The sequence below is a fragment of the Rhea americana genome, unplaced genomic scaffold (assembly GCF_003343005.1).
Source record: "Rhea americana isolate MKP2758 unplaced genomic scaffold, rheAme1 scaffold_19, whole genome shotgun sequence".
Classification (NCBI taxonomy): domain Eukaryota; kingdom Metazoa; phylum Chordata; class Aves; order Rheiformes; family Rheidae; genus Rhea; species Rhea americana.
Genome location: NW_028186038.1, coordinates 5,135,746 through 5,152,835, shown reverse-complemented (window position 1 = coordinate 5,152,835; position 17,090 = coordinate 5,135,746). Strand labels below are relative to the sequence as shown.

Genomic DNA, 17,090 nt, shown 5'->3' with positions numbered 1-17,090 from the left:
GCCGCACGTCGCCGCTCGTCGGGGCGGGCGCGGTGGCCCTGGGCCGCGGGGAGCCCCGGGGTGGTGGCGGCTCTGCTGAGGCCGCTGCGCGCTTCCCGCAGGGCCGGGCGGCGTGCGCAGGTAGGGCCCGGCCCAGCCCACAGCAGCCGCTCCGAGGGCCCTTCCAGATATACTTGCCGCTGATTCCGTTTAATTCCTGAGGTAGTTGCAATTCTGTGCCCCTTCAGGGATATTTTTTTTTCACCTCTTCTCCTCCCCCCCTTTTTTCTTCTTTTCTTTTCTACTGGTGTTAGGTTTTCCTCAGTTTTTTTAGGGCTTTGTGCTGTTTTGCGTTCCTGCCGTGTTGTGCAGAGGAAGAGTGCGCAACCTCTAACCATGGTGGCTGTGTGCTGCCCTCGGACTGTCTACATGCTCGTGGAGTCTTGCTGAGCCTTGGTTTTAATTTTCAAGTCCCAGAGAATAACTTTCTCAAATTCAAAGAGAAGGTTAATTGCATTTAAAAAAAAGAATTTAAAAAAAATGAATTTAAAACATATTTTGTTTTCTCATAATTTTATGTTTTAATTTATTTTCTCAAAGTTCTCATCTTACTTGATTTTATGGCTTTCAAAATACCCCTTTTATGCTGTATAATGCTCTGAGGAAAACAATGACATGTTCCAAAATGTTTTGTGTGCGCTCAACTTCAAACAAGCGATCAGGGCCTCTGATTTCAGTGGAATAATACATATACTTAAAACACGTAACGTACCAGAGGCTCTGATATTCTTTACTGCAGAAGATAGAGTTTGATGCACAGGTTTAAGTCAGTGGCAATATAGTTGTGTTTGTGGTGATAAAGTAGCAGATGATAAATTAGCATTTGACTGTACAGGAGCGTTGGGAGGAAACACTTGAGGCAGGAGAGCAATCCTTATCACTGATAGCAAATAATATCAAACTTTTCATACGTGAGGCAAGTGCCACCATAAAACTGCAGTGGACCTTCGTTATTCTCAAATTTTCTACTTCAAATGACACAAATAGTCAAAACATACCTTTTGAAGTCTTCATTCTAAATATTTACTTCCAGAGGAGAAAAACAGTATACTCAGTGAAAGTGTATTTACATCAGAAATAATAACATTTCAACAAGGTAAACGTTTACTATTCTGAGTAGTAAGGTCCCAAAGATTTGCATTAGCATGGTACAACAATGATTGGAGTAATTGGAAACTTTAAGATCCAGATTCAGTACTCACCAGAGTCTTTACATTTATATAACTAGTCATGTCAGATCGTAGACCTCATGCGTTTTTTTTTTATGACTTACGTACTTTATGGCACGCTATATAAAGAGAACAGTTTTTGGTGAGCTCGCATTCAAAAGCCTTTCCTACTACATAGGTGAGCAAAATATTTTGCGTAAATTTTGAGAGGAGGATCTAACTGTAAAAAGCACAATGTAGTGAAGTATTAAAAGAAACATGATTTTTATATTCTTAGTATTTGTTATCCTGACTAAAATGTTGGCATGAAAAAAAATACTAGATGAAAATTTGCATATGTAAGGATTGGCTTTGCCTAGGTTTTTAACTAAGTTGTATTAATGCAGCAAATTCTTTAGCACCAGTATGAATAAATGGCTTAAACATTCAATTTCTCAATATATACTAGAAGACTCTTAAACCACGGGAGTGTTTGTTGGATAAAGCTGTAAGTGGTATCACGTGTCTGATTACTAAACAATCTAATTTGATTATTTAACTTAAATCAGCTGGCAAAGTGATATAAATAGCTGGTATTGCTCAGGTGGTTCTTGTCACCACTTACAAAGCTTTAAATTGAAGCTTTCAAACATCTACAGCTATTTATTGGATAGTTTTGTTTTCTAAATGTTCTTTTCCTTCTTTATAGCTTCCTACCAATGCAAGAAAGAAGAGTGTCTGTAATTTCCCGTGATTAATTTCACTTTGAAAATAAACAAAAGAGGGTAGGACAATAGTGACTTGCTGGTAGAATTATCCAGAGGAAAACGTAACTGAAGAGAAGGTATGAAAGTGCTTAAATTAGTTAATGTATATGAAAACAATATGATAGTGTGAAAGGCAACTATAACATCCTTGGTTTATATTGTATGATCTGGATTGTAGCTGATAGGAAAGACATTCCTTCTCTCTAATGCTGAGTTTGTTCAGCAGATTCAAAGAATAATTTATTGTTAAACCTAAGTCTAAGGCTGATTGTTTGCTTAACTTCTATGAATTTAAACATCTAAATCAGAAGTAACTTCAGAACTAAGGAGAATGATACCACRCTATTATGCATTCATTATGCTGCTGAGTTTATCGTGCCTCTTTGTTTGGAAGATAGAGCTCTGAAAGGTAAGCAATTCAAATTCTATTTTTCTAGGGTAAGGCTAATTTCAGGAAATCAGAAATAGTAAAAGATCATGAAATAGTTTTTACTTAAGGAGTGAATGGATGTTATTGACCTAGAACAAACTTTAATAAGTAAGAATGGGGAGGCTCTTTTTGAAAAGGAACAGATCGGTAACCTTTTGGAAGGTAGTTTTTATACTATTAACTAATACTTAAAGTAAAAGCAAAATCTGTGAGTAGATAAGCTTTCTGGAGCATTTTTGCTTATATATTTGTGTATTTGAGGAAACTTGGGGAATAAAGTCATCTGAGTATTGTAGAGGTGGCTATCCAAATCCTTACCTTATTAGCCTCAAACCTTTTATTTGAGGGCTGCAGGTGGATTTTTTTCATATAACTTAAAGGCCATGATTTTCGTCTTAAAACTATGTTCTTTGATATGTTTCCTTAACTGGCTTTTATGCGTTTTAAGTTAAACCTAAGATGTGTTTCTTGCATCTGTTAATGACTTTTAAATTGGTCATGTTTCCAGTAAAGCAATTAATTTTGAGACCAGGTGCTTGAGGCAAAATTTTGAGAGCTCATAAAGAGTCTATCTGAATGCTTATTTGAAGTTTAGATAAAGCTGTCTTATGTCTCATACCAGTTTTTAACTTGGGCTCTAATCTGTTTTTTCAGTGTAACTTCTGCTTTGCTAACTTTGGTAAGAAAATCTGCAAACACCAGAAGGTCCTAGTTTCATTTGCACTTTCAGCCAGCACTGCTGTTGAAAGGAACATTTTTTTTTTTCTCTCTGCTTGTATCAGTGTAGGTGTTTGCGTGGCTACATATGAGAACAGATTGGAGAACTGATGTGGGTTAAAACTAACTTTTTTAAAAAACAGACTAGTTTTAATCAGGTCAGCAGTGTGTTTTACTGCATATGTTTGTGCTGCTGCAAGCACAAGAATAAGATTTCTATTGACAGTGCTGGTTCAAAACATACAAGTACTCGTGTTTTTTGGGTTTTTTTGGTAAAATCTTCTCAATCTGGGCTGTGATTGATTCTGTGCATTGGAGTTGTGTAAAGAAGGATGAAGAACTGCGTATGTTGCATAATCCTCTTTTTCTTCCTTCTTTTTCAATCTAATTCTCATATTTACTGCAAAATATTTCTCATGGAAGAGCATGACAGGAGTTGGAACTTGAACCTTTATTTTACTTTTTGCCACTGGCAATGAAATGCAGTAAATGTTCCCCACATAAGTAGAAAGCTTACCTGTAGACACTAGTGTAGCTTTTGCTTCTACCTGTAGACACTAGTGTAGCTTTTGCTTCTACCCTGCTGACATGTTCTGTAGTCCTTTGGAGCCAAGGAGTTCAGCAGATGCTGAGTTTGTTCAGAGTGTGTTCCAAATGACATATGCTGCTCAAAACAACAAAGTATAATATTGTAGATAGATGGTTTCAGTGTCAGCTGTTTACAGAACTATCTTAATACCAGCATCCTTATTTCTAGCTTAAAAAAAAAAAAAAAAAAAAGAACACAGTTCTCACTAATTTAATACAGAACTCAGAGTACCTAGGACCAATAAATACAGGAGTAGATCTGACAGTTTGGAATTTGGCTTGGATTTCCTGTGCCTTTCTGTATGGGCCAGTGGATCTTCTCCACAGTGTCAGAGTTACTGTCTGTTGCATGGTGGTGAAGTACCTTGCTTGTGGTGGTACTGCCTCCAGCAAAACTGCCAGCTTTGTTTCCTTTCCCTTTTCAGTGGTGGAGAACCTGTCCTACTTTTCCATAGCATGTATTTGTTGGAGGTGGTGGCCTTCTAATAAGAACAGAGTTAATACCTGTGATGTTTGTGATCATTGTAACTATTTTCAGAGTAGTTTTTCATAAGGTAGTGGCTGCATCTGGAACTCAGACCTCTATAGTATTATTTGATTTAAATTTACCTGTGTGACTGTGCTACAGTATTTTGAATTCTCCATCATTTTAAAAAAAAAAGGGGGTGTTTTAGAGGAAAAAAGCATGAATTGTCTACATTCTTGCTGGCGCCACTACACCCTGATCAGTTTGCTTGCTGTTTGCATACAGTTAACACCAAGCACCACTAGGTGTCCTCTGTTGCTGTATCAGTCAAGATAACCTGGAGATACTGCTGTGGGTTCTCACTGAAAACGCTGTTTTTAAACGAGCAAAGTGGATGGGGAGAGGGAAATCATAAACATTTTTGTGCAAGTCTGAAGAGTTAAGATGTGATGCCATTTGAAAGTKTTTAGAACACACATGCTTTTTGTTCCATTTTGTTAGTAAATTTTTTTCCCCCCATCAAGAGTTTATTTGTGACCTTGTGACTAATCAGTCTTCAAGGGATTATCCTCCAATAACGACAGATAAATAGCTGGATATTTCTAGTTGTCTCCTCTAAACTTGTTGCTGAAACTAGCTCATTCATTATCACCAAAGAGACTTTTCCTTCTCTTTCTGTGGCTGATCATTGTCAGGCAACAGTAATAGTCAAGATAATAAAAATAAGTCAAATTCTGAATTTTTTGGCTCTCCCTTTAGCTGTGGTTTTGTCTGCTTGCTAGTTAGGAAGGATTTTCTGTGACAGACTGGCAATGTGTGAAAAGTACAATTTTTACAGCAACACTAATCACTTTGTGGGATGCAGTGGAACATCAAGTGAGACAAGAATCGTGCTGGGTTCCTGCTGGTGATGTGCTATAGGCTGTATCATGCAAGGCCAAGTAGGTTTTCTGTTTGCAGGGACTTCTGGGCTATGGGGAAGTGCCTGTCATAAGAATTGGACTACTGCTGAAATTCTGTTGGAACTGGGAGCAAAAAATGATCGATAGTGTTGTCACTTTCCTTATTGAATGCCTTACACAAGTAATTACAATGGTAGCAATGATTCCAGGGGCATTGTCCATAATGGTGTATTTACTTATCTTTTTTAAATCATTTTTTTATTCTATTTTGTGGATACTCGTGCATGATTACCTATCATGTTTACTAAGGACTTGTTTTTCCTGTGGTTATATATATAAACCTTGTTTTTCCTGTGGTTATATATATAAACCCCTTTTCTAATGGCAGTAAGCCATACCAAGTGCATTAGGCTAAGGGTGTGATGGTTTGAGGTTCTGAATGCCTACTGTGCATCGTAGAGTGGTTTCTTGACATTTCTACATATTTTAGCTGATTAAGTGTTGAGAACAGCTACTGCGTTCCATTACATTAATTTTCATTCAGAGCAACTACTAATAAATAATTGTACCTAGTGGTATTCCTGAGATAGGCAACTCTGCAGCTCTAATTTGGTCCATGAAAGAGAGCAAGATGTATCACAGAATGGGTAAGGTTGGAAGGGACCCCTGGAGATCATCTAGTCCAACCCCCATGCTCGAGCAGGTTCACCTCGAGCATGTTAGACAGGGTTGCATCCAAGCGGGCCTTGAATATCTCCGGAGAAGGAGACTCYGCAACCTCTCTGGGCAATGTGTTTCAGTGCTCTATCACTCTCACAGGGAAGAAATTCCCGCTCACGTTCAGGCGGAACTTCCTGTGATTCAATTTTCCTGTGTAAAAGAGTTTGTCCCCATCCACTTGATACCCTCCCTTCAGGTACTTAGACATTGATAAGATCCCCCCTCAGGCTCCTCTTCTCCAGGCTAAACAGGCCCAGCTCTCACAGCTGTTCCTCATAGTGTAGTGTAATTGTATGCTGTGTGTGTTGGTGGAATTTGATTGTATAACAGTTTGAATTCAAAATTATGTATGACCTCTTTTGGCATATAATTGATCAGTTTAATAAACTACGTTATTAGGATATTAATGTGTTTGAATCTGTTCACAAGCAAGGTAGTTCTAACTCAGTACAGTATGTTAATTGTTCATTACTCTAATACCAGCCACTCTAACTTGCATCTTTTCATCACTGTTTATTTATAAAACAGTGCTGAAATTCTTTACACAGAAGAAAAAGAATAAAAAGGTTATTAGGCAAAATAAACAGCAAGGGACACTGATAAATGCATTACAGTTTGATATTTCAAGAGAATGTGTGTGTAGGCTGTGTGAAAGCACAAAGAGGTTTTTCTCCTGCAATCTTTCTGCAATACAGCTATCAAACAAGTGGGTTTTACTGCTATTTTCTTTCATCTGACTAGGCTGGTTGAAGTCTTTGATGCCGTGAAGCTAGGGGGAGAAGAGGAAGGTGACAATAGTGCAAACTGGGGTAGAGATGAATGAAGTCGGAGACCTGGAAAATGACAAATCACACAATTGATTTTACTGTATCTTCAAAATGTCACTTTAGGCAATTTGTTTCATTTTTTTGATAAAATAGTTGGTCTTGGAGGATGTTTTTCTTCTCTTCCTTCCTCTAGGCCAAATGGGACACTTGGTTGCTAGAAATAACTTTGTTCCCTATATGAAAGGGAAAATTGTCACTGTAATTATTTATGAAAATACTCACTTATATGCTGTTACCAATGGAGCCCCAATTTTTATTCCATTAAGCTATGTGATAAGCTGATTTATTTCAAATTGTTATAGTGGAAAATACAATCAACTGAATTTATATTTTGTGAAAATTTCAGCTTTTAATGTTGACTGTAATTAATACATCATGTTCATGACAACTGAGAAAACATGCATCTTTGAGTGTATTTTGTATGCTAATTTAGAAATACTTACCTGCATTTCATGTGGACTTCAGATATTTGCCTATTTAAATACTCTGCATTTCCACTGCATTTTCATGTGGAGACTCGGTATAGATAAGTATCCTATATGGTTAATGTTTTCATTTTCTTTTACTGTATCTTCTAAATGGTGCTCCATTAATTGCCCAAGTAGATTAATTTGAAATGCCTGCAGTGCATGTATGCAATTCACCTGGGTAGTGGTTATATTTACTTTCTTATTCAGCATTAAATTCTGTGAGGCTTTGTTTCCCTTATTTTAAAGAATCTCAGAGCATCTAAACTACTTTGCAGAGCAGCACTTAAGCTAGACTATTTTGTGATGAATGCTTTTCTTCTCTCTGGTAGTTAACATAATCTTTGAAGAAGTTTGTATAACCTAGTATCTTAAACTTCAATGCAGTCATAATTGATAAATGGAAAAGAAACAATTGAATATTAATTTCTACTAAAAGTTTGTTTTTTTTTTTTTACTTGAAGATCCAAAACTGTTGCAAACATTCAGATAACAAGCATATTTTGCCACAGTCTTGCAAGCTGTGTTGTTGATTTGCCTGTGGATGTGTATTTTACATGGTACCTAGTTAACAGTTTCATGAGTGAACAGTAGCTGAAGCTATTTTGCTGAGAGGATGCTGGCTCTAATAATTCAACATGATATTAAACTATTAGTTAATTTGACTTACCCCAATCATGATATTTAATGAATTTAAGTAGTCATTCATACATGTTTTATATATTTTGTCTATGAATGCATTCATTTTGGCTCCCACAACATCCTTGTTGACAAGCTGGTAAGAGATGGACTGGACTGGTGAGCCACAAGATAAATAGGTGGAAAGCTGGGTAAACTGCCAAGCTCAAAGGGAGATAGTTAACACTTCAAAGTAGAAGTGGCACCTGGTCATGAGTGGAGTTCTTTGTGAATCTTTACTGAGTCCAGTACTACTCAATACCTTCTATAAGTGAGATGGATGACAGGATTGAATGCACTGTCATCCAGTTGATGAATGACTCCAAATTGGGGTGGAGGATAGGTATGTCAGAGGGAAGAACCACCACAGAGAGAGATCTCAACAGACTGGAAGACTGGAATTCCTGGTGGACAGGAATTGCATGAGATTTAACAGAGCTGAATGTAAAACCCTGCACCTCACACAGAATAATCCCAGGCAGCAGTGCAGGTGCAGGGTGGACTGTCTGGGTGTAGTCCTGCTGAACAGGACTGTCCTACAGAATAGCGTCACCATGGATAGCAAGCTAAACACGAGCTGGAATTGAAGTCCACAGCAATGAAAGCAAACTGTGTCCTGGGCTGCATCATCTGGAGTTTAACTAGCAGATCAGGGAGTATGATTATTCCACTCTACTTAGCACTTGTTAGGCCATGCACAGAATATTGTATCCAGCTGTGGTTCCCCCAGTTTAAGAGAGCCTGAAAAAAATGAAGAGGGCCCAGCAGAAACCAACCGATACGGTTGGAGAGTTAAAGAACATGGCATTTGAAGAGGGTTAAAGGGGTTAGATTTCCTCAGCCTAGAGAAGAGAAGGCTTAGTGGGGAACTAAGTACAGTCTTCCAGTAGCTGAAAGTTAGTTATAGAGATGATGTGCATCCTCATGAAGAGAATCTCCATGGCAACAGGCAGCAAGCACAAGTTGCTTCAGGGTAAATTTGGTCTGGATATAAGGAAAAATTCGCTATCATGAGAACAAATRATGTTGGAATAGGTTGCCCACAGAAGTGCTATAATCTCATTTGCTGGGAGTATTCAAGACTTGGCTTGAGAGAACTCTGGAAAACCTAATAGCAGCTGATATCCAGGGATCTTTTCCAGTCTGGACTTTTCTATGATTGTGAGTGTGTGTGTTTGCTTTCTTTTTTTAAAGCAGTTTCAATCCCAGACAGAATCAGTCTGAAACTTCTGTCCTTTGAAAGTCATCCCCTTATTGCAGAAGGCCTTCTTTTAAAGCTAGACGTATTTAAGAGATGTATTCTGATTGTTGTGTAAATACACCCTCTCCTTTGTCCATGTGTGTGCAGAGTCCCCCTTTTCCAGGTGTATCTAGTATGTTCACCAGGATTTGCTCGTTGTTCAGTAATCAGTCCAGTTGGTTAGCTCTGTGTAGTGCAGAAACGATCACCTATGCCAGTATTTGCTAATGTTTACCAAAGTTGGATCAGATTATTACTATTTAGACTATATATTTAGACTGGAATTTATTTACCTTTTTTAATATCTCATTACTTGAAACAGTAACTTCTAAATATAGGCCACTAAAACTTCCAATGTGGCTAATAAAACATTTCTTTTTTTTCATATGCCTAAGATTGGTTGTTGCCAAAAGATAAGTTATTGGGTATTGGCTTTGGCCTTGTTAGCACTTTCAGACTCTCAGTAACAAGTATGGTGTGTCTTCTCTTTGTTTATGTATATATTTTGTGTAAAATATTCTTTGAATTTTATGATTGTCTTACGAACTATTCTGTTTTGAAATATTACTGTTGAAGTTCCTTGCTTTTAACAACTTATCACAAATTTGTCAAACTCTTGCATGTATGTGAAATAATTTAGCAAGAAACCAACAGTTCTGAAAAATGTTTACTTAACTGTTGATATCATAGCAATATATGGTATTAACAGACTTCATGTTTATCCATGATTCATATGGAGAACCTTTTCATTACAGTGAAAATGATATTTCTCCAGAAACTTATTTTTTTAGAATTCGTCCTCACCTTTGAGATATTTTGGATAGGAATGTTAAATTATTTGGCACAGTGTTGTAAAATCTGTGTTTCATAAAAGCTCATCAGTATTTTATGAAGGAAACTTATTTCATTGCATCGAGCAGTATGGACGGATATGACTGAAGTGGTGGATTGATTTAGGAATGAAGAACTGACATTAATGAGGAAGACTTCAATATTCATTTTAGGATAAACAGTTTAACTACAGGCTTAGTAGCTTCCTCAAAGAAACAGTATAAGGAGTATTGCGTAGCATGCTTAGAATTATCTTAGACAAGGCAGTGGATGAGGTGCAGGAGGGAGCAAAGTTTCCTTGGGAGAGAAATAGGCTAACAATTTTGATCTTGTCTTCTAGCACAAGATCTGAAACTTGTCCTGAAAGCATAGTCTTTGTATATAGTTAGGGAGGGTAAATTAACCACCTAGTTTTCTTGATGATAACTTGTTTGAATACAAACAAGCAGCTGTGGAGAAAGCAATGTTAAAGAGATTTCTGGTGGTCAGAATTTCCTTAAGTCAAAGCGTATGGTGGTTCTTTTCTGAGTGTGGTATGACCATGTTTAATGGGCAAATTCCACTAAGCAGTGCACCCATATACACAGGTGCGCACACACAAAATTGAGAAGTCCACTATTGATTAAGTTAAACTTGCATTTAGTTCTTAAACTTTTTGTTGTTTTGCATAAATTCTGTTTCCCAAAGGCTGAAAACCACATTATGAAATAAATGCACTATAAAGAAACACTTTGTAGGTAAGTGATACATTTCAAAAGCTAAATAAAAGCTTACAAAAGCCTTAAGTTGTTCTAAGAATTACTTGAGCCCTAAAGCTGCAGCTTTTGAACTTGACCACTTGAATTTGGGCATGACTTGCCTGATGTTTAGGATTAGTAGGAGACTCTGCTTATAGTCATCAAAGAATCAGCAGTTTGGAAAACTGTATGAAGGAGAATCAGCAGTTTGGAAAACTGTATGAAGGGGTAGGCACTTCACTTTGATCTATTCAGATACACATAATGTGCTCTTGCCAACAATTTATGTAAAATAATTCTTGTGTACTTGGATACAGAGTTACTACAGATACATATATACATATTTAAAAATACATACTTTTTTAACGTACAGGTTGGATTACTTAGGCTTTTCTGTCCTGTATAAAATTCCTAAATCTATTTCTGTGTTGTTTCTGTTCTGAAGAGGATGACTTGTATTAGTAAAAATGGTAGATTTAGAAGAATATTTTTTTTCAAGAGATTATTAGACATCTTTTTCTAGTGGAATGGTACGTTGCTTTACTTAAATAGTTTTACCCAGTAACATATAATTATTTCTTTACTTATATCTCCTTGTTCCAACTATGCATTTACATGTCTGAGAACTGTTCAACAAGTTAGTAGCTTATGTTTCCCTCCTTTTGGGTGTTAATAAATTTAAAAAATAGTGTAGTACCACTACCTAATTTCTTTTGTGAGAAATGAAACCAGATAGTTTACTTGTAGTGTCTTTTATTTGATTCTCCCAAATTTCTCTTTAAATGGAGATTTTTAGCTCTAGCTCTTGTCTGTGACTATAGGCAATTGTAGAATTAGAGAAACCAGAAGTAACAATGGTAAGAGTAATTTAACAATAGATATGAATCCAGAAAAAACTCTTAAGTGGTGAGATCATATTGCAGTTTCATCTGAAGTAACAGTAAAATCTCTTATGATGCACAGAGCAAAAGGTTCCATTCTTTATGATTTGGTAGTGTTCCTGAAATTTTTTTTATATATTCATCTTTTTTTTTTTTTTTTTTTTTTTTTTAGAGCCAAAAGCACGGAAGTCCTTTGCTACACGGTAATCATTCTACAGAATGTTGTAGCTGTTGGATTTTGAGTGTGATAATATAACACTTTAATGATAACTTTATCTTCAGCTTATTGAAGAAAAAGATTTGTTCTCAGTGCAGCTTATAGCAGTAAATGACTCTCTTAAAATAGTCTCAGGATCATCCCAAGTCAGCTGGAAGTTATTAACAATATTTGAAAACAGGTCATGTTTAAGATGTTAAATTTCCCTTGGATGAAATAAGGAATTCAGTGTAACCAAGTCAGTAGAAATGAAAAATGCTCTTGAACTAATATTATTTGCAGACTGTATTATCAGTAAGCTGGATAAATCACTTCTACAATTGCCTCCAGAATGAACCTGCAGAAAAAGAAGCAGAGTATCGAAAATTACATGCTAGATGTTGTTTTGCTATTGTAATTGTGAAATGATAAGTTAGAAGAAACTTGCCTCTTAAAGCAATGTTAGGTGTTGCATAGCTGGTTCTGTTAAACTAGAGTATGTTTCCATTGATTTGATAGAGATCAGTGTCAGTCCTGCACACAGAATGCTGGCATCATCAAAATAATTTCCAGTGATTGACCTTGGATATAGATAACAAGAGTCATTTTCCCAGCAGTGTGAAACTATAGGGTTTTTTGTGTATGTCCAGTTTGGGACATTTGCACTTTTGCTGGATTCCTGGATGATCTAAGTGGTTATTTGTTTTCAGGCAAAAGAAAGTATACTCTTTTTTCATTACCCATGTTATTTAGGGGGAAAAAAATTCTTGGGCATGATGGTGTTCATGGAAAAGCACATGCTGAAAGCAGTTCTGTTGGTCACTGTCTCTTACGTTAGCACAGAAGGTTGAACCAGGAAGATAGTTGTCAGCTGTATGTCTGGATATATTTAGTGCTTTTCTTAGATTTTAATTAACCATGTCTTAAAATGCAGTTAAAATTCAGGTGATTTGTAAACAAGCATCTTATGACTTGATAGTGAATAAGAATAACAAATGTTTCTTAGCAGAAGAAGTGTGCGTTTGATTTCCTTATCACAAATTAGTCCCCTAATGTTGTGGGTCAGCCTTTATGAAGTTAAGATGATCTATAGTAGCGGTGCTCGCAAGGGTCATCCTGAGCCACTGGGATTTAATTGTGTATTGATCTGTGAGGAAACTCAGGCTTCTTTGTATCCTTATACAGAGATGTACATCTCTATTAACTCTTTATCAAGGAAATCAGCTGTATAGATCTCAGTATTTTTTGTATGGATTGACCACAATTCCTTTGATAGAGGAAGTTAGTTTCTCGTGTAAGTGATGAGATAGCCAGTATATGCCCAAATTTGATGTTATGTTCTGATACTATTATTGAATTTTGGAGTGCAGGTTGGAAGACTTGGGCGGGACTGGACTCCTTTCTCTAAAGTTACTTATTAGGCTTCTTAGGAGTAAATGCTTTACATTTTGTGTTTCAACATGCTGATCATAGATTGAGTGAGTAGTTAGTTTTGGCAGACTTCATGATGTATTGCTAAGGAGAAAAATATTCATATTTAAGTAAAAGATGTTTTTCGTATTTACAAGTATCATGGATTTAAAAAGTAGAACAACAGAAATGCTTTACATACAGATATGAAAACTGAATGATTAAAGGAAATGGACATTCTTACTGTTTGTCCACTGGCTAGAATATGTATTACATGGGTGGTGACCAAAGGGGACTAGTCAGATCGCTCCAGCTTATGCCCAGTTCTGTGTGTGTATATATATGCACGTATGTATGCATGCGCATTAAGAAACAGTATTCTTATAAAATGTGAACAAAGTAAAATGCATGCTCTCTCAAAATACCCTATTAACTGAGTAGTTCACCCACTTTAAACCAAATAAGCCAATTAAGCTGACTCAGATCTCATTTCTTTAAGATTCCTCATTCCAGAACTAGAATCAACATCAAGTGTTCCTGTTGGCTTTCTGGGAGCTATAAAAATGCCAACTTCTTCACTAATAGGAACAGTCTGATATTTGTGAGTATCTTACAGTTGGATTTTAAAGCTTTCTGACTTGCAAAGATTTCATTTATCAGGCTTAAAAAACAACATGCAATTTAAGTAATTGAATAACAAAAACATTGACAGTGCAGGATACTTCATAGCTGTGGCACTTATTTTTTCAGCATGATGATGTTCAGAGATTCTCAGGCAAAAATGAATCATGAAGCAAATGACTACTTCTATTATAGGGAATACTGAGAAAAACAAAGCTGCAAAATATCTAAAGGTGTTTCCTACAGGGCAAATGAAGGAGGAAAGTAAATTATGCTGCTCTTCAACAGAAATCTTGTGTTACGCTGGCCTACAGCACGGTTTCTTCTGGGATCTAAGCTGAGTGGATGCAAACAAGCAATTCCAGGTAGCCATGAGCTTGTCCTGCCTGCAGTAATAAAGTCTGCTGGGGGCAGAGAGCAAGAACCCAGGTGCTTATGTGGCTTCTGCTTGTACAAAGGAGACTTCCCCCCCCCCCCCGCCTGTGACATACCTTGTGGACATGCACTGTTGAAATCTAACCCTACTAGAGAACTACCAAATTTGGATGGTTACAGTAACACTGTGGGCAGCAGCTCACTCAAGTTAGTCATATCTTTAACACAGCTCTAGGACAGCTCTAGGATGGATAGTAATAATGTGTAAGAAAGAGTATTTACATTACACTGAAGTGAAAGTGAACTAGTCAGCGCCACAAGAACTTGCATATCTACAGGGTAGCCATAATTTAAAATGCAGTCACTGATTCACTTTCCCTTCAAGCACCCAAAATCCAAGTCTTGCATATTCCGCAGATAGCAAAAACTCATTTTGGATTCAAACGGACATTCAGGCACTATTCCTTTCTGAAATCTGCTCATGGAGAAATGTTCATCTTTAATTCAATCAAATGTCTGAGATGATTCATGTACATATTATTCTTGGGCAACTTTTAGTTACATCAGTCTGCCAGCATTTTAATTCAATATCTTTTATTTCCCCTCTCTCCTTTTTCTCTTCCATCCTTTGCCTTCAGTGCACCCCCCACCTCCCTAGTTTGTTGCTAACTTCAGTTCTCGCGTTAGAATTTAACAGTTCTTTTTCTTCCATTTCTGTATCTTCTGATAAATTCAGTGTAACCTCCCACTTCCAGATTCTGCGCTGCAGATTTTGGCTAGGTTCACCTCTAGCTGCTCCCAATCTCTGAGCAGAGCTTGCAGGTGGAGCGTGCAGTGGGCAAACTTGGCATTTCCTGAAAGAAGCCTCACTGCTGTGTCTGTGAGGCTGCACTGTCTTGGCCTCAGCCCTACTGATCAGTCTGCTGGTATGGAAGGAGAGGCAGAAGAAATGACCAGTGGCAGCACTGTGCATGGAAGCAGTTACTGGCTTTTCTTCACCTTCTCTTTGTTCTGAAGTGAATATCACCCTGACTACTTCTTTCCAGCAGACATGGAAGTTTTCAGAAAGGTGAAATACTAAGTCCAGGTGGAATATTCTTGGAGTTTCTCATGCCTTCAGCTGGGCTGGTTGCAAGTATTAAGCTGGTAAATAACAAGAAGCTGGTTTAAATAAACTTCCTATTGAGCTGCATATGAATGTTTGAGTAACACATCAAGAAAAAGATATTCAGAGACCCAAAGTTTTTAGCCAAGATTTGTGATAGTATTCTTTAGCTACATCACTGAGAAGATAAAACGTTTGAATATATGAGGGCAGTGAGGGTGGTCATTATCTGAGAGCGACTGTGTCGTGTTACAGAAATATTTTCCTTTTCTTTATGTAGGCAGTTTAGGTAGCTAATTTCATGTGCACTCTTACACAACTTAAATGTAGTGATAGTGAATGTACCCATGTGGAAATGTAACTTTACTCACTTTGACTGACATGAAAACAGACTACTTTTCATGCCTGGAATAATTAGAATTTTTCTTCAGTAAGTGTGAGAATTAACCTTATTCCGTAAGATTCTTGTCTAGGGAGAAATCACTAAACAAATAGTAATATACTAGTGAGTAGCAAGCAGGTTTTGGTATCCAAAGAATGTTTGTTATAGTTTATTTAAAGATGTTATTTAAGGTGCCCGTTAAACTTGTTCAGACAGCAAAGATCCAAACTTGATTCTACCTTCAGCTGCTAAATGTCTTGTTCACTTATTTTGCTTGAAATTTGACATGTTCAAAATGAACTTGAAAGCCATCACCAGTTCAGTTTTGCAGTTGTTGATCTCTGCATTTATGCATTTTAACCATTTAAGTATAGGTAAATTAATCTGTTTCTATAGCAACATGTATGGTCTGGAAGAGCTTCCATGGTGTATAGAGTATATGTTAAATAGAAAAAATTAAGAGGTAAATTTTTTAAAAAAGCATGAATTGATGTGAAGATGGCAGATGTTCAGCAGCAGTTTTTATATCATCAGTAAGAGGATGTAGCTCCCGTTAGAGTGGATGTGTCAGGTCAAGGTGCCCTTTCTTGTTTGGGGTGTGTGTGTGTGTTCACCTGGGCAGACTTTTTTTTTTTTTTTTGGCAAAAGATTCCGGAATTGCAGAAGTTCTCTGACCTTACTGCAGAGATTTGCCATGTGACTGAGGTTATGGCAATGGCAGTGTCTGACTTGGTAAGGATACTGCATGAATTAAATGTTCAAGTAGTAATGTATTACCAAGAATTATGTACAGAATTTGATTAAAAACTGCTGTTTTTCAACAGGTCAGACTTATCCTTTCTGTTTGTCTGAGACCAAGTCTTGAAATCTGAAACCAAAAGTTGTTGTGTGGTTTTTTTCTTCTTTTTTTTTTTTTTTTTTTCTCCCACCCCCCTTTATGCTGGAGTGGAATGTTTTTTGAGTTGAAACAGGAAATTGGTCTTTTTTGAAAGGTAGGCTTGTAGTGCTTATGTGCAGTAGGCTTTTTTTTGATGACAGAACAAAGTTGTATGTTTGCCAACCTTGTATAATAAAGCATGCAAGGAAGATCTTGGTCCTTTGGTGTGTATTTTTGGAGAACAGCATTGGTGAAGAATGAACCTGATGGAGCCTAAACGCAAGGGGCTGGAAGGGCTTTCATCTGAAAATAATGTAATACCAGAACTTAAAATATGAGTAAAAAAAAGGGGGGGGGGGAAGACAGTCATCTTGGATGATACAAAAAATACCATTGTCCATTTAATACTGTTTATAAGGTTTAATGTGTATGCTGCAGTAGAATTCAGTTATTGAAATCAGCTTGAGATAAAGGTCTATATTAGTATGGCACTGAAAGGTTTAGCCAAACTCAAGAAAACTTGTATAGCATTCAGTGAAGAAATTGGTACTTACAAATTTAGCATATATAGAATTATTGGCTTAGTAAGTTCATCGAAGTAGCGATGTGTCTAAAGGCCCACAACTGCATCCATGAGACCCATGTGGTTTTCCCAACTTCTGAGTTGTCACTTGTGGCTTTTTCCA

At 37.0% G+C, this 17,090-nt stretch overlaps 1 protein-coding gene across 1 annotated transcript in view; it reads right to left on the bottom strand.

The window, feature by feature from the left end:
* Positions 1-17,090, bottom strand: part of TAMM41 (TAM41 mitochondrial translocator assembly and maintenance homolog) — a 64,852-nt gene that overhangs the window by 26,561 nt on the left and 21,201 nt on the right. The gene's annotated exons all lie outside the window — the stretch shown is intronic.